The sequence below is a fragment of the Argopecten irradians genome, chromosome 12, assembly GCF_041381155.1.
Source record: "Argopecten irradians isolate NY chromosome 12, Ai_NY, whole genome shotgun sequence".
NCBI classification, from domain to species: Eukaryota; Metazoa; Mollusca; class Bivalvia; order Pectinida; family Pectinidae; genus Argopecten; species Argopecten irradians.
In genome coordinates this window covers 28,645,064-28,652,885 of record NC_091145.1, presented here as the reverse complement: position 1 = coordinate 28,652,885, position 7,822 = coordinate 28,645,064, and the positions used below count along the sequence as shown (strand labels likewise).

The following is a 7,822-nucleotide window of genomic DNA, read 5'->3' as shown; positions in this document are numbered from 1 at the left end:
TATAGAAAATTTGATATAAGAATCGGTATCGAAAAATACCATGGCAAAAAATATGTGGACTGTGAGATAATTCAATTCCTGGCAGGAAGACAGAAACAAGAAATACAAAACTTTGCAAGATGTTGCACCAGTAAATGGGTCATTCTTATTTATGTCTGACACTGACGTTGACTTGAACTTGAGGAGATTTATCTTGGAAATTCGTAATACGAGATTATTTCCAGCATACAATACTACATGACAGCGAACATTTTCAGTCTCTCCGGAAAATTCTTGACACCAAGATGAAAGTGTTGGCTAAACAAGGAATTAGAATCACGAAAAGACAAGCCACAGTGATCACAGAAGGACAGGAAATAAAGATGTGGAATGATAAGATATTAGGCACAGATACACCACAGAAACTACTGGGCACATTACTGTATACTCTTGGACTTAATCTAGCTCTATGAGCTGGACGGGAACATAGAACTCTAAGAGTAAGGGTTAATTCACAATTATCTGTAACACAAGGAGATGGGCGAAGATATATCCAATACACCGAGGATGTTTCCAAAACCAACACGGTTGGGACTAACCATAGAAAATTAGAGTCAAAGACAACTACAGTATATGAAACGCCAGAAGTACTAGAAAAATGTCCTGTGCAAATCTTGGAAAAGTACCTTAGCTTAAGGTAAGTTGAAATATCAAGATGTCCTTCTTCTAGCATACTTTCACACATTTGCATTTACACCATATAAACTTCAGAAAATCGGTGAAAAATGTAAAAAAAACAAATGAAAATTGTTTGAAGTGATATTATATCTAGCTAAATTATATCAAACGATTACTGTTTCAGACCAAAGGATGGAAAATGTAGCGCTTTGTACCTTCGACCGCTAAAATACACCGCAGATAACTGTTGGTATGCAGACGCGCCAGTTGGAATCCATTCTATCACCCAAACCATTGCGAGATTGTGTCGTAACGCTGGATTTCAAGGCTTTTACAGCAACCACTCTCTACGTTCTACTGCTGCCACAAGATTGTTTGAAGCGGGCATAGACGAACAACTCATTGCAGAAAAAAACTGGGCACTTTTCACCGTAGATTAGTTCATAGAGTCTGTAGATTAGTCAGAACTAATCTACGGCTACAGGTTAACTAATCCACAGCACCAGGTAAAGTTACCTCGTGGCTGTAGACAATAGTCCATCAAAGGATCTGGTAACAACAAAAGATGACATCACAGCCATGCTGTAATTGACTATCACTGTGTCAGACGGCAAAACAGCGAAATACTGTTAACAATGCTTAAGCTGAAAATATTGCATTTGTTTGGTGTTGTAACCTCATTTTAGTCATCGATATATATTTTCTTATGTTATATTTGTTTCAAGACACATCTTAACACATTAATGAATCTCTATACAGTTACATCGTCTGAGACCCAGATACCGAAGTTTGATACGACAAACATAATACCCTTAGTTGATCAAGCTACCCTACCCCTAATGTACCTTATGATTTATAGGCTTGAAACAAAATGTCACTAGAGAACCTTTATTTTAAGGGTTCGTTTGATTTATGTTGCCAAAATAAATGGGTTTTGATTAAAGTTGCCAATTCACAGAAATGAAATGAGTTTTTCCAGTATTCGATGTCGTAGTTATATTATACCCGAGACAATTCAGTGCGGTTATTAGCCAAATGACTATGCTCTTTTTATGGAAATGTACGAGCAAAACAAAAGGGTTTTTTCATTCTTATTAAAAACAGAAAAAAAACAGATTTTATTTCCGTTTCAAAGCATTTTCGCGAAGATTCAGTTCTACGTATTTGAAATTGAATGAAAAATACTAATGAATTTAATAGTGAATTAATTGTGGAAGATAAATTTTAATAAATCACGCGTAGAAAAGAGTCGATTTACTGTTATCTTACCCCGTAAGATCGTGTGAAGCCGTCATAGTCTAAAGGGAAGTCCAGAGTTAGAACTCCTGCTGTGCTCAAAGTAAACATGAAGTCGTCATTCCCACTGGTTATCGAAAACGTAAGCGTCCCGTCGGCGCCAGTGTCGACGTCGGAGCAGTCCGGCGTGAGCGTTACCACCGTATGAGGTGCAGCAGTAGTTTCTGATAGGTCGATGTTGGAAGTGGTCGTAGTGCATGTCGGGTAGGTGTTGGCGGCTGTAACCATAGCAACATCTTTACTAAACAAGACTTCTTAATACGTTACACTCCATGAATATGTCATAGCAATTATACTACTATTCGACATCTGTTGTAAAGTCTTACATGTCTAATACGGAAATACATTGGGTAAACCTCTGTTCGGAGAATTACAATGTTTACAAAGTTATATATTTTTTAAATTCATATATTTTAAAGATTTAATTAGGAATTACTCAATCAACCATTAATTTAAATATAACAATACAATGTTTTTTGTTTTGTTGTGTTTTTTTGTTTTTTTTTTTGTTGTCTTTTTGTTTGGTTTTGTTTTTTGCTTCTGTTGTGCATGAAATAGAATAGATTCAAATTAATATGGCATCAGAAGGTTCATAAACACGTTATTTCTTATGACTAATATACGTATATACCTACGTCACTCAATAAGATTTCCATGAAAAGAAATTCATTGAAGTTGAAACATATTCAGCTTTTTTAAACGCCGTCAAATTATTTGAACGTATAGGTACAAAACAAATCCACAGTATTAACGAAATGTTGGAATTATAGTTGTTTGTCCTTACAGGAATTCGTGACTTTGGAATAAGATTCAACTCATTCCTTTTGGATAAACAAGACTTTCTATTTTGATACTCGACATCAATTCAGGTTCTGTTTCTTTCATAGTTACTGGATATTACTTATTATCGAACGCGTATTGTTTATGCCGAGAGTATCTCTCTTTCAATGTTCTCTTCTTATGATAATACAGTGTGTATGTGTGTGGGGGGGGGGATGGGGGATTTTAATCGATATGCAGTCATCATTGATCACTGTTCATCGATTGTACCCACGGATTTATCTTTCAGTATTTTCTATGAATGCTGTGATTTTTAAATTTCCGATTTCAATTCTCTTCAACAAGCAGTTTAATAGTTGTATGTATGCAACATAGAATTCTAGCAGTTTTAATATGTTATTGAGTAAGGACGACGGTTGTCGGAAGGAAATACCATAGTTATAACATAAACTCGAAACGACACATGGTTCCATAATTATATGACTTCTCTTTCACTCTCCTCTTCCCCAGCTCTTCATTGAATGAACGTCGATAAATTTGTTCGTGGATTCTTCTCTGTTATTGGGATTCTCTAAAAACCATTATATGAAAGAGTCTATGGGTGGTACCAATTAAGGTCAGACAAAATTCCAAAGGCTACCTTTCGATGATTGGTTTGCCCGTTGTCAGTATAATGTGACCGGGGGAGGTGTGTTGTTCCGTATCTTTGGCGAAATGTTTCAGTGAGATAGCACTTTAAAAAGTGAATACTCCAATACACCAATTCTAAAAGAGACAACACGAATATACCGCAGCCTCCTAAAATATACAGACGCGCAACTCATTTAGCAGCATGCTTCAGTGAGATATATTTATAAATAAGACAAGAGTCCCGTTCAGTGAGATAGAATTACAAATCAGACAAAAATCCCACTTATAAAACGACACAACATGAATATACCACAGCATCCCAAACAACATCCTCGATACTCCAGGGGTTCCGATCACTTACGATCTCTACACCCCTGGACTATCTCATAGCGAAATTGAAGGCAGCTCAGCGGAAAACATTTGACCAATCACAGGCAAGCAAATATTTCCTTTAAAGACTACAGAGAGAGCAACGCCTAACATCAAAGTAACACAGTCAACCACGGTATACCGTTATACGGCTCTTTTGATGTACATCAAATGACTAAATTACCTGTTCTGTTCTATTGCCTCCGGTTTTACTAAGAGATAGTCCAGGGTTGTAGAGAGCGTAAGTGATCGGAACCCCTGGAGTATTGAGGATGCCCAAACTGTAATGACGCCTAACATATTTCGCACACAGAAGGCCCTGGTAATAGGACATTAAACCTAGTAAACTAAACCAGACATGGAAACATCAATGATTGACGTAAATGAATTAATATGGAGTCGTATACCTGTACAGGTGTCCTATTGGGTACAGTGCCAAGTGTACAGGTGATGGTATCGATATGGTTAAACATTAAATGGTAATATACATCAGGAGTAGGCTGTAAAGGTAGGGATATAGTTGTCACTGGTAAATGTAAACGATTCAGTCAGATGTCCATTTCACCAGCAATGAGTCCCGTGTTATTCATTTACAGTGGCCACAGGTTTCACGCTAAATATCGTCCAAAGTCATATGTTCACGCTAAATATCGTGCTAAGTCATATATTCATGCTTAATATCATCCTAAGTCATGTCTTCATTTTAAATATCGTCCTAAGTCATATCTCCTCAGATGGATGCCCGCGTATATGTATGCGCTCAATTTTCGTTCTCCAAAAACACCTTTCATTTCTGTTTGTATTTTCCCTGAGTAGTAAAATTTATATCAAATATACAAATGCACCAAGTAACTCAAAGTATAAATTACTTTGATATGTATATTTTTTTCAGAATGATTTCAAAGCCACAAAAAAAAAAAAAAAATACTAAAACTGACATCTTTCGAAGAAGGAAAACTAACCACAAATAAGAAGATGAGTTTGATGCCTGGCGGGACTTCTGAATATCTCAGAGGTACGTGATTCTGAGCAGTAATTTATTTCATGAAAAGTTGCCTTCATCCAAGCTTTAGTAGCGGATGAGGAATCTTTGACTATCAGCCTGTAAACAGAGGGGGTAAGATTTTTGGTCCACCAACTTCCATTCCACACATAGATATACGCATCAGGTTATATTTTAAAGTACGTTTTTCAACTATTTATATTGTTACGCATTTTGTTTATTTCAGATTTTCTTTGATTTATTGTTAAAGTACATTTCTCAAGATGGCGATTCGGAAAAGTTATTGTTGGTTTAGTTACGTTTTCTTTTTCCATTGCCATCTGCCATCTTGGATAATTGCGAATACCCGGGCCACTTCTGTAATGGCGCTGAATGTTATCTGTATTAAAAGTATTGACGTTGTAACTCTGTTAATAAACTTTCGTGTATTTGTTAGAACCAATTGATGTGGATGACATTATGTTGTTATTAGTTTTAATAATATAAGTATTTATTGTATCATTGTGTTTTAAAATTGTGTTTCGTGAAATATTTCCTACTACTAGCGGCGGTGTCTATATTTACCATCGATACTTTGCCAATTTACATACACTGTTAGATATATCTATCTCGTAATTTCATTGTGTTTTTGAAAATACACATTGAAAACCGAAAATACAATTAAGCTGTTATTTCGTCTTCTCCGTTTTTCTTTTAATTTAAATATACTTTATTTTGTTTTCTTTTGTTTTTGTTCTTTGAATATTTCTTAGAATAGAGAATATTTCTTGAAATAGAGAATATTCTAAACGTTGTAATTTCGCCATATATGTTACTTTTCATCCTATTTATAATTAATGTAACTTAATGTATACTTCTGATAAGAATAGTGGTACAGTTAACCCTTCGAGACAATCTCGTAGTGTGCGGTAAATTGATATTTGAAATACTTTTCCTATAAAATCAAAATTACATGTAATGTAAAAAGGATAAAAAGAATCGAATTAATTAATTTTTTAAAGAGATGTAATCTTCTTACCTGTTTGGTGAAGATTAAAAATCAAAATGAACACGACGAATGTCCCTCTGCTACTCCACATTTTCCGCGAGCTTCGAGAGCCCATCTTTAAGAGAAGATGATGTCTGTTTTGGTATGTCATATTTTGTGCTTCATTTAATTTTATTTGTATACAATACATACACCTGACGTGTTCAAAACCTAATAAATATTCATTACTTATAAACTTACCGCATACTTTCGTCAGGGAGTTAAGTATTTCGTATTGACTCGCTTTCTCTTATGTAGGACAAAACATGTTTTGCTTTCAACTTATATTTTAGTATTCATTTTGTGTATATTTTCGTCGAGAAATAAAAGGCAATACATCGGTACAACCAAATAAAAGCAACCGACCAGTTTTCGAGCGATTTGAATCAATTTGTAATGGACTTTGCTTCGCTGAGCACAAGAATATACGTCTTCCTTACCTATTGTGTGAATGTAAGGGTAAATGAACTATTTGCTTACTAAAACCGCCTCATAACAACAATTTAATCCCCACTGGATTTGCATAAACGATAATACATCATTTCAAACGACATTGACTCGTAGGAAATACAATTATATTTCTATCTGGAGTAATGCTTTTACCTTTATGCAATGGTAATACCGTATGTAATGTGGGTAACACGGTTGAAACATAATGACAAATGTGGTTTTGTGAGGCAAATGATGGTCAAATGCCCTTCTTTTGTATCTCTTGGTGCAGTATAAGAACCCGTTCGATAGAGTACTCTCTCACACGCCGGGGTATAATGGGTATCCCGTTAAAATGAGAGAATTAAATCCCGGCGCGTTCCCCTCACACAAAAACATCTATATAACTACAAAATATATAAACATAATATTACTAAAAGTCAAGTGCTTACAGATAACATTGATAAAAACATACAAACTAAATGTAAAATATGATGTGCACTGTATTTAAAACAAGATAAAATTATGTTGATCACTACGCATTTGAATACATGTTTTCGATCCTAAAAAACAACATATTTGTGATATTGTATAAGTAATGTAATGAAAGATTTCATTGTATTGTTCTGTCTCTGTCGTTTTGGTTTTCTGTTGCTTAAGGATGTATTCTTCTGTGGTTTCAGTCCCGTTGAAGTCTCGTTTCCACATAGATCAAAAACGTTATGATATTTTCAAATACGATTTATCAATATCTGTAGCATGTGGTCTGTAGAAAATTTTGTCAAAAAATTACATTTCTATTTTTAGTAGAATTTTTTTAAACAGCGATTTTAATAAATGGCCCATTTGGCGGCCATTTTGAAATTGTGTCATTTTTGGCTTCGAGTAGAGCCACCGTTTTCCCATTTTTTACTTAAATTGTTTTTACTTAAATCATCATCGCGTCAGCATTTTCAGCTGTATCGAGTTAATTTTTGCTGTAAATCTTCACTGGGTTCATGTTAATTAAGATATTGAACATTAATGTGTGAAATGATACACTTTTGTCACTTTATTTCTACATTTAATGGTAATTTGAGCACTTCTATTTTTTAGTCAAAAATATTCATAAATAACAAATATTTAAATGGAGCAAAAAAGTAAGCACACGGACCCCCCATTTTTCTGCCTGACTTAGAAAGAACAAACCTTTCCCTATTGATATGCAAACTATTGACAAAAGTTTAATACCAGAACTTTTTCTATAAATGGTTAAATTTGACAAAAATGGCTGGAAATTGTGCCTTTTGGCGCTCAAAATTAAGGGGTAGGGGTAGCATATGTTGTCATTTTGAGAAAAAATATTACTCTTATTATTCATAACTGGTATATTTTTAATGAAGACTACTTGAAAATCAATTCTACAAATATCCATGCATATCAAACACCTCATTAGGGAATTATGGCTTTAAATTCTATTGTATGTGGTCAAAACGGCTAAATTCCAATAAAATCCACTATTTGTCATTTTGGTATCTTTGAGTGACAATAGCTCCAAAACGAGCACACGGACATATGTTTTTTCTTCCATTTTCTTTCATGGTATGAACTCCTATTTCCAAAAATCTATATGAGAAAAAAAAAGTTTAATA

At 34.4% G+C, this 7,822-nt stretch overlaps 1 pseudogene; it reads left to right on the top strand.

Annotated features, from left to right (window-relative positions):
• The first annotated feature begins 153 nt into the window (after window positions 1–153).
• LOC138305032 (uncharacterized) lies at window positions 154–1,097 on the top strand (annotated as a pseudogene).
• The last annotated feature ends 6,725 nt before the right edge of the window (window positions 1,098–7,822 follow it).